The following is a 16303-nucleotide window of genomic DNA, read 5'->3' on the forward strand; positions in this document are numbered from 1 at the left end:
TATCCTCAAAAGTACTATAATACATGTATGAGGGCAGACAACTTAGCTGGTGGTAGAAATACATGATACCAATGTCAAAAGGCCCGTTGTTGAGATCAAAGTGCATCCGCTCACGGTTGTAGCTGTGGACATAGTCATCCTATGTATCATGAGAAGAATAATCAACTTGAAAAATCACACCATGGATGGCTACTATAGCTGGATCGGGGTGCCATCCCTAGGCATGCACTGTGGTGAGCATAAACTGTCATTGTTTGTTGAGAGGATTGAATTGGCTATGCTCAAAGTAAGGAAAGTTGAATATGAAATGTGGATTGCGAGCCTGCCTTTCCTGGAACTCTCTGGCAGTGAACCTTCATTTGATTGGCATGTACAAGGGATCAATGCAAAGGTGCTGTGGGGATGCTCTATATATGTGTTAACCCATGGCGGACGCACTATGTTTTACGTCATTAATTTAAATATTCTGAGTCATGGGCCGGGCTTGTCGGCATCATATGTTAAGGATAAAGGGATTGGGTGATCGCCGATGAGAGGCGCACCTTGGATATCAGTAGGATAAGGGTTAGGGTCGGCCGGCCATGTATGGGCGCCCAAGTGTGAACGGCCAAGTCACCTATATGAGTCAAATGTAACCCTAAAATCCTCATTCTCATGTGTTGTGAATACAAGAGTGCTCTTGCCTTATCTCTTTGGTTTCCTTCTCCTGCGTGTGAGAGAGAGAGAGTGAGAGAGCGATCGAGCACTGTGTAGCGGCACGGCGGCGGAGAGGCGGTAGAGCGCCGACGGCGGCTCCTCCTTCACGGCTGCAACGCGGGAATCCTTCAAGGCAGCGGTTGAGCGGTGAGTGACACACCCTTTGGCATTCTGTTTGAGCTTCCTTCCCTGGTTGTATGCTTACAGCCATTCGTGGCTCGCATACGGTGTCTGGCAAGTCCCCAGCTATGACCTGTGCGGCGCCAAAAATGTGCGCTTTTGCCGCACAGGTCGTAGCTGGGGACTTGCCAGACACCGTATGCGAGCCACGAATGGCTGCAAGCATACAACCAGGGAAGGAAGCTCAAACAGAATGCCAAAGGGTGTGTCACTCACCGCTCAACCGCTGCCTTGAAGGATTCCCGCGTTGCAGCCGTGAAGGAGGAGCCGCCGTCGCCGCTCTACCGCCTCTCCGCCGCCGTGCCGCTACACAGTGCTCGATCGCTCTCTCACTCTCTCTCTCTCACACGCAGGAGAAGGAAACCAAAGAGATAAGGCAAGAGCACTCTTGTATTCACAACACATGAGAATGAGGATTTTAGGGTTACATTTGACTCATATAGGTGACTTGGCCGTTCACACTTGGGCGCCCATACATGGCCGGCCGACCCTAACCCTTATCCTACTGATATCCAAGGTGCGCCTCTCATCGGCGATCACCCAATCCCTTTATCCTTAACATATGGTGCCGACAAGCCCGGCCCATGACTCAGAATATTTAAATTAATGACGTAAAACATAGTGCGTCCGCCATGGGTTAACATGCCCCCCTTCCTGATGTAGATTCCGTCCTCGGAAGCTATGGCATGGTAAGCTCGAGAGGGTTGTTGTGGTAGACCGTCTGCAAAATAGGGAAGTAGAGTGAAAGTATGCTAGAATTCAAAAAGATATAAAGTGTAGAAATTCAAGCATGCTAGACCACAATGGATGATGAGAACTTAGTTTAAGGGTCACATGAATGAGCTAGTGTAGTAAATTAACAGGAGTTTAAAATTATTGAAAGTAAATCAAGAGTTAGCAAGGTGTCAAAGGTTAATCAAGGTTTATAACTGGCCTAAGTCAAGGAAAAGAACCAAGCTTAATAAATAAACAGATGACCACACTGTGTCTACTCTAAGAACAAGTTTATACCACGAGCCTAGGGACACAAGAAACATCAGAGTTACAGGAGCCTTTTGCCTTTATTTTTTTTGCACATGACAATTTTTATACACAATGGCGACCTTCCTAAGGCAAAACTAACATCGATCCTGGTACCATGTTTCACACAAGGCATTATCCAGGAATCTATTAGCTCACTTTAGGCAAGGCTATCCCCTACCAACCAAGGCATCGGTCTGGAGTAGAATACTCCTCGCCTACCAAGTATCAATAAGGCGATAGGCCAACATTAAAGCACATCATAGACTTGTATTGCCATTTATTGTAGGCTTTTTTTTTTTAAAGTTTCTTTTGATCTTCGCTCCTGAACTAAAATGTGTTCTTACATCCTTTCGACAAGGGGTAAAAGCTATGTCCTAGAGGTCAACACACACACAGCCAGGTGTTCAAACATTAAGATGGTTTGACCCTAGACCTAAGACAATCGTATTCCAAGGTTAACTAAAGACGTCATGCTGCCTAGGAATATTTCCAATAAAGTTAATCTCATTAATGATTTACACTAGCATGCAAGCAACTTCAAAAACTAAGTAGTACATTGACAATTCCCATGTGGTCATGCCTTATAGTTTATGAAATTAATTGAACAGTAAAAACGGAAGAGAGTGGGTATGGAAGAATTACACCTGTAATTGGAGATGTCCTTGATTTGATGAGACAGCTTGCAGTTTGATGTAGATATATTTTGATGAACGTTGCGACAGTCTCAGGACTTGAAAGCGAACCCACCTCAAACTTTTTAACCTGTACAATCAACTAACAAGCACTATACCTCGAGAGGCACATCAGTGTGAAAATTTCAAGACTCGTTCAAAGAATCTTTAAACTAGAAAAAACTTGAAAACACCAGGAAGGGGGGAGCCACATGAAGCTTCTAGCTCCTCATGCCAGGCACACAATCATATAGAAGTTTCTACATGCTCTACACCTACTCTTGTCAACACCCAACAAAAAACCGATGAGTCTACGTCTCCCCTTGTAATAGTATCGTCGGAAACCATTTCCTCCATTCGTCAATGGGAGCGTACACTACCATCTCTACAATTGGATGTGGCCACAAGGGTCATAAAAAGCTATCTGCCCACATCACAACCTATGACCCACTGGACAAATTGGTTCCAAGAGGCTGCAACATCATTGCAAATAATATGATCTACCCAAGGAAAGGGGGAGCATGTACTCACGCTCGACATTCTAATGCTTCCTCCTTAACCTTCTCCCCTGACCATGTAATTGCCAAATTCAAGGGGATGTATATATATAGCTTCATACATAAAACAAAACAAAGAAAAGAAAATAAAAAAATAGTAAAAAGAGCAAGAGCACGTTAAGAGCAGAGATATCCGTATACAATCAAGAACTAGATTGACCTGTCTCACAAACCTACTGATGCTATATCTGTGTTTGCAGATATGGCAGATGCACGATCATCATACACTTCATCCACTCCCACCTTTGATGAGAGGTATCATCTGTACCTTTCTCAGATATTTCATATGTGCTATCCTGTAATTGAAACTGAATGGGATCATATAGATGTATTAGCCAGAGAGGAAAATGTTGAGGAATTAGAATGGCTAATTCGCCTATTAACCATGACTGACCCCTACTCCGTAGAGGACATATCCCCGATAGCCCAATGCTTTCCTTTTCCACAAGATGACTATCCTCGCATGGTTACATTCTTGATGAGTCTATGTGGATGGGAAAATGAAAAGGAAATATCTGACAATGATGAATGGACGGATGAAACTCATGGCACTACTGAGGTTGATTTTATTTATTTGGATGATGCGGATAGAGGCTTAGCAAGGGGAGATATGTGCTATATAGCTATAGTGAAGCCTCCACCTAAGGACCATCTTGTGCTATATAGCACACCTTGTGCTACATAGCATTCAAGATGTCTCACCAAGGGGAGACAACTGCTATATAGCTATAGTGAAGCCTCCACCTAAGGACCACCTTATGCTATATAACACACCTTGTGCTACATAGCATTCAAGATGTCTCATAAAGGAGAGAGAACTGCTATATAGATGTAGTGAAGCCTCCGCCTAAGGATCACCTTGTGCTATATAGTACAAATTGTGCTACATAGCATTCAAGATGTGTCATAAAGGAGAGAGAACTGCTATATAGCTGTAGTGAAGCCTCCACCTAAGGATCACCTTGTGCTATATAGCACAAATTGTGCTACATAGCATTCAAGAGGTCTCATCAAGGGGAGACGATTGCTATATAGTTGTATTATGAAGCATAAACTAAATACTGTCATATAGCTAGATTGTGTTAGGATTGTCATGATTAATAATGAGATTGAAGTCTTTTTTCTATTATTTGTATTGTAGATTGTATTGGCAAGCTTTGAGGAGGAACTGAGAAAGGAAACTGCACACACTAGCTTTTGTGCTGGCCTAAAGAGGATGGCTGAGACATCAAGGCTGCATGCATTTCATCCACTCCCCCCTACTGTAGTTACTAATCCTCTCAATGGAGACTATGTTGCTAGCTCATATAGTTGTGTAGGATGTGGATCCCCCTTTGATACAGCAGCCCTTGTGATGCCTTTTCCTTGCCTTGCTGTGCCATGTTTATCACATGATATGCTTTTTACACGTGAGCATATCCCAAGGTGTATGTGCATACCCTGGCTATAGCAGAGTTGTGTCTCAGAGGGCAAAGCACATGGTAGGTCAAGCTATTGCAACTGTTAAGACAGAGCCGTGTTCTGGTAAGTTGTTGACTTGGTATACAAAGCAAGTACTCCACATTGATGGTTTTGGAGTAATGAATACATTGAATTTGCATTTTCAGGTAGTGACAAGCCGACGTTTGGTTTTGCAGCAGAAGAGACCATCCAAACATGTCAATGCATGCGATTGGTAATTTTTTTTTATATATTCGTAATAAAAACCTATATCTTTCAAGTTTCTTTAGAGATCTTCTAATGTCTCTACATGTATACATGTAGAACAATGCTCTCATGTTGGTTTGGACAAGGTGGGGAGTTCTCAATTTGAAGAAAACCCAACCCCAGAGGTGCAACCCAAGAGTGAGGCAGAGTCAACATTGGATGATCAATATGTCGTCACTTAGGGAGATAAGCGAAGCGGCAAAGAATCTTGGAGGAACCCCCTCCCCAAAACCTGTGAAGCTATCCCCAAAGTGCCTACGATCCTCCCCAAAACAACTAGGTGATGAAGAATTTGATGTCCCCTTAATCCATGGTAGGAAAAAGAAAAAGCTTGCTACAAAGCAAAAGTTGTATGATTAATGATGGTATTGTGCATTGTCACATGCCATGCATTTCCCTTTTGTAGCCACCATCTTTAACAACTTTTTGTTAGTTGCAACTTTTTGTTATGGCTTTCCTATTCTTGCAAGTGTCTATATTCATTGTTGCAACTTTTTGTTATGGCTTTCCTATTCTTGTTGCAAGTATCTATATTCAATTTTTTTTACGAATGTTTTTTTATTTCTCCAACTGCCACATGCCATGGATTTTCCTTTTGTAGCCATCATCAATGGAAATGAACAACTTCTTATGATGGTGGTTGTTCCTATTCTTGCAATATTTGACATGCATGTGCATAAACGAATAATATGTTGCAGGTAATAAAAAACTGAGTAGCAACCAAAGGCTACAAGGAAAACAAAGATGGATCCGCATTGTTGATGATGGTACAAGGAGCCAACCACATAGTGATGCTACTTTTGTGGATGTTTCTAGTGATGAAGGTAGTAAAGAAACATCACAGGTTCCAGAGAATGTCACTGTGGTGCAAAGGCCAACATTAGGACATTTTGGAGGTCATTCATAGGGCCTTTTAGTAGAGAGAGCGTATCAAATCAGGAAGAAGGCAACGTTACATTGAAAAATAGGTTATTTCTTTTTTTTAAATCCAAAAACTCTTCTTTTTCACCTCAAAATGTACTCTACTTACACTTGATAGTCACTTTTCACACCCGAATGCATTAAACACACCTACACTTTTGTAGGGAGGGAAACTTCTATTCATATCCATGTATTAAATACACATCTTTACAAAGGAGAGAAAATTCCCTCCTCAAATTTCCTCTTGGGCTTAAACAATATCTCACACTCTTTTCATTTCCTCTACCTTCTTCTGCACTCCATTTTCTGAAGATTCAGCTAGCAAATCTCGTTTTATATCATCCCAATTTTTCCCCACTAATGCCATCTTAGATGATTCAATTCCTAGGGGGCAAGGAGACCAAGATCATCAGTGTTTGCTATACTTGTATCCAACTCTCTCAATGCGCAAAATCAATGGATTGAAGTGCTAATCACCAAAGGCACATGGGTCCTTATGCAGTCAAGGAAGAGAAGAAAGACAAGCAACAAGAATACATTTAGGGCATCATGAAAAGGAAGAGTGAAAGACTTCAAGATAGAGACTGGAAGGACAACCATCAAGGAAGTCCTAGTGCAACATATATATATGCATAATGAGCTTGTGCTTGAGAATCCAGATGACATAAAATTGCCCTCACATAGACCAAACTATAAGTTAATCTATCGCTTTTGTCAATCTTTCAATTTCTCATAATGGTCTAATGAACTATATAAACTGTCCACGTCTATGGTTACAAATGTGTACCCCTCATCATATGAGAAGTGGGAGCCAATTCAGTGCATCATTGGAATTATAAATGTGATTCACGCAAACATTGGTCGGCTATAGTATGAGAAGGAGCAACAAAAGCCTTGTAGATACAGGAATCTTTTTCTATGATCATTTCTATCGTCTGCTGCTAAACAAGAAACACAATCGTGGCCGCTTGGAAGAGCTACCTTTGCAAGCTGAGTAGAACTACATGGATTGGTCTATCCCATATCCCTCAGTAATGGAGTCAGCAAAGAGCAAACTCTTCAAGGATGTGCAACGCTCTCTACGAGGGAGCATTCCAACTCGTGTAGTAAAAATTATTGTTTACCTACCAATTACTATGTTCATGGAACTTTTAAGCTTATTTCAGGTGAAGATAGCGAGAACCATGCTCATCTGCAAAGATTTGGACACATTCTCTTAGCAAGACTTCTTGATGAGGGATGGCTGAGTAAAGTTTTTTGACGATATCCATTGTAGCATTGCACTACTACAGATAGTAGTTGCAAAGTACATGATTGCAACTCAAACTTTTATCTTGTCCTTTTGGTATAGCAGGTCCCATTACATCAATGGAGAGTTGGTACTAATGGATCAGGAAGCTGCAAGTGCAATGGATGACAAAGTCATAGACATTGAAGTGAGTGATGAAGCTTCAACACTGGTGACAATTGTTTCTATATACGAGAGAAATGCAATTTACAACAACTAAGGAAGGATATTGTCAAAGAATCCTTGCAAGACATGCCAGCACACTTTAATTTCAGTCACAATGGAAGAAAGGTCCTCCTTATAAGGGAGCGACTAATACAATGTAAAGAATTGGGTAACACAGTCAAGATCATTCCTACTTCACAATACCCACTCCAATGTACTCTTGTGACATAATTAATCAAGTCTATCTTGTTAATGATGACACTCCTACTTGACATTACAAATTTGAATGTACTCTTTAACATAATTAATCAAGAGCCTTTTGTTCGAGGCAGTACTTTCAAAAAACAAGACAATGTATACTATTTTCCAAGACACATTACCTAAGTGAGAATAGAACAGTTAACGACATTACATTACAAAAAAGGATTTCTCATTACATAATCTTGTACAGAGTCTTTTGATTTGTACAATCCATCTAAATATGGAATCAATTGTTCTTCCAAATAAAAATCATCTGCATTACCTTCGAAAGGAAGTGGTGATATCCATATTCCAATGGGATTATACATAGCGTTCTCAGGGGTATCATCTTTTAATAATGTATTTGTGGGATTATACGGGTGTTGGATATCCACATAGCGCTTCATAATTAAGGGCACCCCAGGTTTGTGGGATGAAAAATACCTGGGTCAATGTAACAGTGCCTTTGGTCATATACAAAATACAATTCTATTTCCTCAATCTTAGATTCTCTCAAAACTAGCGTGACAAGAGGCCTCAAATTATGTGTCATCATTAAGGACCAAATGGCCAATCTAAAGTGCTTAGTTACAAAGTTGATAAATTAATACAATTTGGGCCTTAGCATGATATGCATTTCCCTGACTTTGTAATTCCCTGTAACACTTGGTCCAAAGCTCTTGGGCTATCTTTTGAGCAGCAATCCATTAACATCCAAGATGATAAGCCTCCTCAACGTTTGGAATCATTATTGACATGATTCATACTTCTAATTTCAGTCTGAATATGATTGAAACTTATAATCATTGTTAAGGGACAAAAACAGCTACAATTCTTAAAATTGAGTTGGTTACATTACATCAGGTAAATTAGGCTTGGGATCTTCATCAAGCTTGGGATCCTCACTGGCCTTGGGATCCTCATCAAACTTAGGTTCTTCATTGTTTGCCTCCCTACTCCCGACTTGGCCTCTGCAATCTGCTTCGCATCTGTCTTCTCTTCAGGCTTTAGGTCTACCTCTTCATCTTGCTCCACCTTATCAGCCTTGGGATGTTCAATGTTAACCTCCACATTGGACCTTAGCTCTACCCCTATGTGCTCAGAGGGCTTTGGCTCGCCCCCTTCAGCCTAAAGGAGCACCTCGACATCTGCAAGATCGGGGGATTCTGGTTGGTTCTCCTCAGACATCTCTGTGCTATTCTTTAGTATTAATCGTATCATGGTCACTCTGTGTAGCGCTCCACATAGTTCCTATCATAATTCTATAATGTGGTCAGAAAAAACAAAATTCACAATATTAAACCGCAAATCTAGCTAAATCAATGTCCACCCGCCGATGATTCTTCCACTTACCTTGGACATGAAGGGATTCGTGGAGAAGAGACTCTGGAGAATATATTCTACATGTATCATCGATCTCCATCCACAGGAGTGTGAGTCTCCTTGCTTGAGCACTTAAACAGGCTTGACCTCTGATTTGTACAGTTCATTGTCTCCATATAGGGAACCAAGAACATGAAGAAGCCTTTTTATACACCTGCATAATAAATAAGCTTTCACAATAAGATACATTGCCAACTTCAAGGAGCCATAGATACTAGAGAAAGGTGCTTTGAATGTTTACTTACAGGCCTAACTCAGGATGCGATCTTAGTACTGAATTAAGAGTTCACACGATTCTCTTATCCAATTCTATAACAGCAAGGCTCTAATGGTTCCTACAAAAGTATAAATATCTAAAACTAAGGCATCCCCTATCTATTAGATGCATATAACTAACAAGATGAAGGAGTAACCTCCAGCATGTTCAAATAGGTGAACCACTTTTGAATCTCTTGTTGGGAAGTACTCCTTCTTCTTAGCAGTGGTGCCGCCTGAGAGTTGAGAATAAACACCTCAGAATGGCTCTCATGTGGAAGCTAGCACTTTATTAAACTATAGAAACAAGGGTAACTCATTAAGGAAAAAGGAAAGAAGACAAAAGACCATATCATCAAAAAATGCAATTCGCATACCTACTTTAAACAGACGTATAGGATAGTATCTGTGATCTGTGATGTCCTATCCATCAAAGTTCTAACATCCACAATGTCAAGAGAGAGCTGTCTCTCACCATCTTCCATATTCATGAAGACAAAAATGCCCCTCTGCAAGCTCCTTAGTATCCCCAGGTTGACTGACTCCAACTCTTCTGTTTCTTTGATGTACTATTCTTGGAGATTCTTTGGATTCGTTTTTACTTGTTGATCCTTGTCTTTTCTTGCCTTCTGCTCTTCCTCGTCGTGTCTGGCCTCTGTTATGCCCTGGCTCTTGTGTTAATATCATGTGTAATCTCTACAATTTTTATTTTATCCTAAGAAGCTCTTGCTGGTGGAATCATGAGGATGTTTTTCATCTTTGGGTCTATAAGCACTACAGGGTATAGAAGCTTCTCATACCTCCACCTAAGCCTCTTCAGTGTCTCACTATCTATAAGATTCCTCCCCATCCCCTCAAGATGTCCAGTTTCTCCCCCTGTAATCAATCCCCCTTTTCAAAATAATAATAGATCTTGTTTCTATCTGTTTTGGCCTAGAGAGAAAATGTCTAGAGGGAGGTAATTCAAAATTCAGATATTTTTGGATATAGAAATCCTCCTAGTGTCTAAAATAATTTTCCCTAAAATAGAAATTCAAAAAGAACTTTCCAATGTGCAATTGGAATTAATTAAAAATAGGTATAAAGGACCTTAGCCTAAGGGTCCAGATTTTCAGAAATTTTTGAATTATGCTCTAATTAAGGTTCCTATATGGGAGCAATAAGATTAATCCAAATGTAGGGAGGAGATAAATTGAAGAATAAAAGGAAAACCCCCCAAAAATGAGTAAGTTCTCACATAAGATAAAGAGTTGACTGAGTACAAGGTTTATTAGTTAAAAATTAAGAGATATTTAGAGGAAATGATGCATTTTTGACACCTCAATGTGGGGATCTCCTCTCATGAAGGAGGCACCTATTTCACATGTGTGGAGGAGCTTTAGACTCAAAAATAATAAGATATTTTCATCTCTCCTCTCTCCTATTTCAACTAGATCCAAAAAATTAAGCTAAATTGACCTAAAAATGGTCAAAATTGACCAAACTGATATGAAAATTTCTAGAATCAGTTTGCTTGGTTAGAGGCTCACTTTTTCCTATACATAGAAGCCTCCCATGGTGTTTATACACTGTTACTCTACTCCTACCCAGAGCCATTTACATAGAGGCTCACTTTTTCCTATACATACAAGCCTCCCCCTTTGAAAAAGCTTAATGGTGTTTATACGCTATTACTCTACTTTACCCAGAGCCATTTACATTAAATTCTCTTAATAATTTAATTATTTTTGGCTTAATTCTCTCCAAAGAAATTGGTGGCCACTCTTGCTTCAAAAACAAGAGTAGAACCCTGAATCCCTCAAGCAGCCAAAGAAAAGCTTACAACTCCATGTAAGCTAAATTTTTCTTACTTTTTAATTTTAAATCTATGGTTTTTTGGATTTTCTTGTTTTATAATTGATTGAAGTAAATTCTAATGCTATGCCTTGATTGAAAAGGCCACCCCCTTCTCTTCTTTACAATTTAGCCTTTCTTTGTCTTAGAATGAATAACAAAAAGATTAATTAAACTTTTCTTATTGTTTACTCTCTTGATTTCTGAAAATTGAGTAGATTAGAGTCCTATACATCTAGATTGGGTTAATTTAAGTTCAAATTAGAATGATAAAAATGAGAAATGGTCAGCCATACAAAGGGGTTATAGCAAAATTTTCTAGAATTTTGTGGAAAAGAAAGTTTATTTTTATGTTATTCCAAAAGAGTAATTCCCACCATTTGTGCATTCTGAAAGAAATATTCTAATTTACTTTATGTACATATTCACCTATAAATATACATGGATATCACTGATATTAATTATTAAAATTCATTTCTGCTCATAGAAAGATGCATAATGGAAATTATTTTATTTTAAAAGTGTTATTTTTATTGAATTTAATTTCTATGCATAGAAAGATGCATAATGGAATTTTTTTATAAAAGTGTTATTTTTCTTAAAATTGATTTTTTGCATAGAAAGATGCATAAAGGATTTATTTTTTTTTTCAAAAGTGTTATTTTCATTAAAATTTATTTTATGCATAGAAAGATGCATAAAGAATTTATTTTTATTTCAAAGTGTTATTTTCATAAAAATTGATTTTATGCATAGAAAGATGCATAAAGGATTTATTTTTATTTCAAAAGTGTTATTTTCATTAAAATTGGTTTTATGCATAGAAAGATGCATAAAGTAGAAAGATGCATAAAGGATTTATTTTTATTTCAAAAGTGTTATTTTTATTAAAATTAGTTTTATGCATAGAAAGATGCATAAAGGATTTATTTTTATTTCAAAAGTGTTATTTTCCTTAAATTTGAATTCATGCATAAATAGATGCATAAAAGGATTTTTATAAAAGTGTTATTCCCATTAAAGTTGACTTTTATGCATAAATAGATACGTAAAGAATATTTATATCAAAATTAGAATTCTCTTAAATTCTATGTTTAGATTCTATGAAATAGATGTGAATGAATGGATGGATGGATCTGATGAGATGTGATGTGATATGATGAGATGTGAGGTGAATAGATGTGATGTGAATCAGATAAATGTGAATGAATGGATGAGATGTGATGTCATGTGAATCAAGATGTAAATAAATGATATGGGATGTGAGTGGATGTGTATGCAAAAGAATGTGATGTGGATGTGTATGTGTATGCAAAAGAATGTGATGTGATGAAAAGAGATGTGATGTGACATGAATATATGTGGATGTGAAGTGATAGATATGAATGTATAAGATGTGGGTAGTCATACAGGTGAATGATTGGATGGATGTCTATGAATGAGATATGATGTGGATAGAAGTGATGTGATATAATGTGGATAGAACGTATGTGATGGGATGGTTATGAGAATGTATGTGATGGGATGGTTGTGAGAATGTATGGTGGATATTAATGAAGGAATGTGATGATATGAATCAATGTGATGTGATGGATGTAAATGGATGTGATGTAAATGAATGTGATGGATGTGACTAGATGTGATGTGATGTGAATCGGGTTGTGAATGAAGGAGATGTGATGTCATGTGAATCGGGATGTGAATGAATGAGATGTGATGTCATGTGAATTGGGATGTGAATGAATGAGATGTGATATAAATGAAAAGATGCAGGGAGGAAGAGAGCTTGAGCTCTTGCAAGCACACACACACACACTCACAAAACCCTAATAGAGAACACACAAGGTAAGAGGCTGAAAATCTTCTTCTTCTTCACTCAACACTCAACACACCATATACAAGAATAAGAGTACACACAATATGAAAGGTACTCAACCAAATACATACACGGGTTCTCTATAGTATGAACCCGACTAAATGAGCTGGCGCTATAACTATGCCAGTCTCTAGAATGGCTATCACACAGCCTCTCATCCCACTGGCCGCATATCTCCCATGATCTCACCAACCATGCCAGTGGTGTAAGTGTGGGGCCTATCCCCCAGGTGGGTCATCAGTGGTGGCCACCGCCTCACTAGACAAGCTCGATATCTCAACACTCCCCCTCGAGCTCAACTCCATCTCATGTACACCAAGCGAAGCCCTGAATCTGTGGAGCTTCTCTGTACCCAATGCTTTGGTGAAGATGTCAACTACCTGATCCTCTGTGCTGACATAAACAAGGTCAAGATCTCCTGCCAAGACCTTCTCTCTGACGAAGTGGTAGTGGACCTCTATGTGCTTCGTACGAGCATGAAAGACTAGGTTCCTGGCCAACTGTATACTGCTAATGTTGTCACAGAAAATGACAACTTGTCTATCCACTGATAGACCCAAGACTACAAGTAGCTTTCTCAACCAAGCTACCTCACATGCTGCCATAGCAGCTCCTCTGTACTCGGCCTCTGTACTGGATAGAGCAACCGTAGGCTGCTTCTTGCTGCTCCAAGTCACAGCAGCACTCTCCAAAGAAAACATGAATCCACTAGTAGATCTTCTATCTAGATACTACCGGCCCAAATCAATCAGCATCTGTGTACCCATGTACACATATCTCTGTCCCAGTCTCATAGAATAGTCCACAATGCAAAGTATACCTCACATACCTCAGTATGCGTCTCACTGCATCCAAATGCGGTTTCCGTGGAACCTGCATAAACTGACTCACCAACCCAACAGCATAGCTCAAATCTGGTCTGGTGATCGTCATGTAGATCAAGCTTCCTACTATGCGCCTGTACATAGTAGGATCCTCCAAGATCTCTCCTGAATCTGCACTCAACTTGCCATTCTGATCCAATGGCATAGAAATAGGCTTACAGCCTGTCATACCATACTTGGACAACATGTCCAAGCCATATTGTCTCTGCAGTAATCCAATACCATGTGGTGACCTAATCACCTCAATGCCCAAGAAATATCTGAGCTCCCCCAGATCCTTCATCTCAAACTTCTGTCTAAACAAGATCTTTACATCAAAGATCTCTGCATCATGGTCCCCATAATGATCAAGTCATCTACATAGATGACAACAAGCACAACTCCTCTATCACCATGTCTCACATACAGCGAGAAATCTGTATTGGCTACATGAAAGCCAATAGTGACAAGATATTCAGAAATCTTGTCAGACCATGCTCTTGGTGCTTGCTTTAAGCCATACAAGGCTTTCTTCAACCTGCAAACATGCTCGGGGTGACCCACATCCTCATAACCAGGTGGCTGCAATATATACACCTCTTCTTGCAAATCCCCATGCAAGAATGCATTCTTTACATCCATCTGATGTAAAGACCATTGCTTTGACACAGCCGCTGCTATCACAACTCTCACCGTTGCCATCTTGGCAACTGGGCTGAAAGTTTCCTCATAATCAATGCCATATGTCTGTGCATATCCTTTGGCTACTAATCTAGCCTTGTACCTGTTTATTCTTCCATCACTGTTATGTTTTACTTTGTACACCCACTTGCATCCAATGGCTTTCTTGCCTTTAGGCAATTGCACTAAATCCCAAGTCTTATTTCCATATAGTGTATCCATCTCCTCGTCCATAGCTTTCTCCCAACACACATTTCCAACAGCCTCATCAATGCATGTGGGCTCAACAACTTGCACAACCTTTGCCATATATGCATAGTGATGTGCCACATAACCATCATAAGTAAACCTTTGTACATGGTTCTTCACTCTCCCAGATCTTCATAGCTTTTCATTCATGGCTTCCATAGCCTTCTTTACCCCAGGTGTTCTCATAGCTGGGATCCCAAGCTCCTCATCAAGGCTCATATCTGAGCCACTAGACTCTCCATCAACATGAGAATGCCCTGCAGAAATGTCAGGCATACTAAGGGGCTCAACCACTTTCTCTTTTCCTTTACGTGATGTACTAATCACATTTGCAAGACTGACGCAGCCTGCCACTCCATGGTCTATCAATAGACCCACTAGATGAGGACTCTCCTGGTCCACTCAAAGACTGTGATTGCTGACCTACATTCTGTGAAACCACACTTCCACTCACATCAGCCCTCTTTTTCAGCAACATACCAGCTGCTCATCTCATCAAAAACAACATCCCTACTTACCCTCAACTCACGTGTAGCAGGGATGTAACACCTGTATCCCTTTTGCTCAAGGGAGTATCCAATAAACACACATTTTTCAGCTTTCGGATCCAGCTTAGTTCTCAGCTCATCTGGCACATGCACATATGCAATGCATCCAAAGACTATCAATCTGGTTTTCTGCCAGTAAACCTCTCCTCTGGAGTTACATCATGTATGGCTGTAGTCGGAGTCCTGTTCATGCTGTATACTACTGTAGAAACAGCCTCAGCCCAATAGCTATGCGGCATATTTTTCTCTTCCATCAATGCCCGCGCAATCTCAGCAAAAATGTGACTGTTTTTCCGCTCAGCAACTCCATTTTGCTGCGGAGTGTATCTGCATGTAAACTATCTCCGAATACAGAGAACTCATTGGAGAAGTATTCTCCCCCTCCATCTGACCTTAGGCACTTTACATATTTCCCTGTTTGCTTTTCAACCAAAACTCTGAAATTCTGAAAGTGAGTGAACACCTCACTCTTCTCCTTCATGAAATATACCCACACTTTCCTTGTGTGGTCATCAATGAAAGTCACATAATACCTGCAGCCTCCCATAGATATGGTCTTCATAGGATCCCATACATCTGAATGCACAACATCTAGTGCATTTCTGCTCACATATCTGTTACGTGGAAACACATGCTTTGTTTGCTTCCCAAATTGGCATGCTTCACATATTTTCTGCATACCTTTCACTTTAAATTTTGGCAGTCCTGTCACAATTCCTTTTGTCTACATAGACTTCAATCTCTGCACATTTACATGTCCAATCTTTTTATGCCAAATGTCTGTGTCTGCAACAATTCTTGAACCGTTTGCAAACATCGCAGCACTCATTTCAAGCATGTCTACATTCAACGTAAACATTCTGCCCACTCTATTGCCTTTTGCAACCAACCTGCACTTGTCTTTGAAATCTTCAACATAACACCCATCAAGGTTAAACCGAACCTACAAACCCTACTCAATCATCTAGCCAACTGAAACCAGATTCTTTGTTATATTCGGAACATGAAGTACATCTGCAAGGTACTTCACTTTGCCATCCTGCATAGACAATGGCACATCTCCAACATGGGCAATTGGATGAGCAGTGTCATCCCATGTTTCCATAAAACCTGGTCTTTTTGGGTTTTTCATCTCCTTGAACCACTCCCCATGACTCGTTATGTGGT

The sequence above is a fragment of the Cibotium barometz genome, chromosome 27 (assembly GCF_041138505.1).
Source record: "Cibotium barometz isolate CiBa-2024 chromosome 27, ASM4113850v1, whole genome shotgun sequence".
NCBI lineage: Eukaryota > Viridiplantae > Streptophyta > Polypodiopsida > Cyatheales > Cibotiaceae > Cibotium > Cibotium barometz.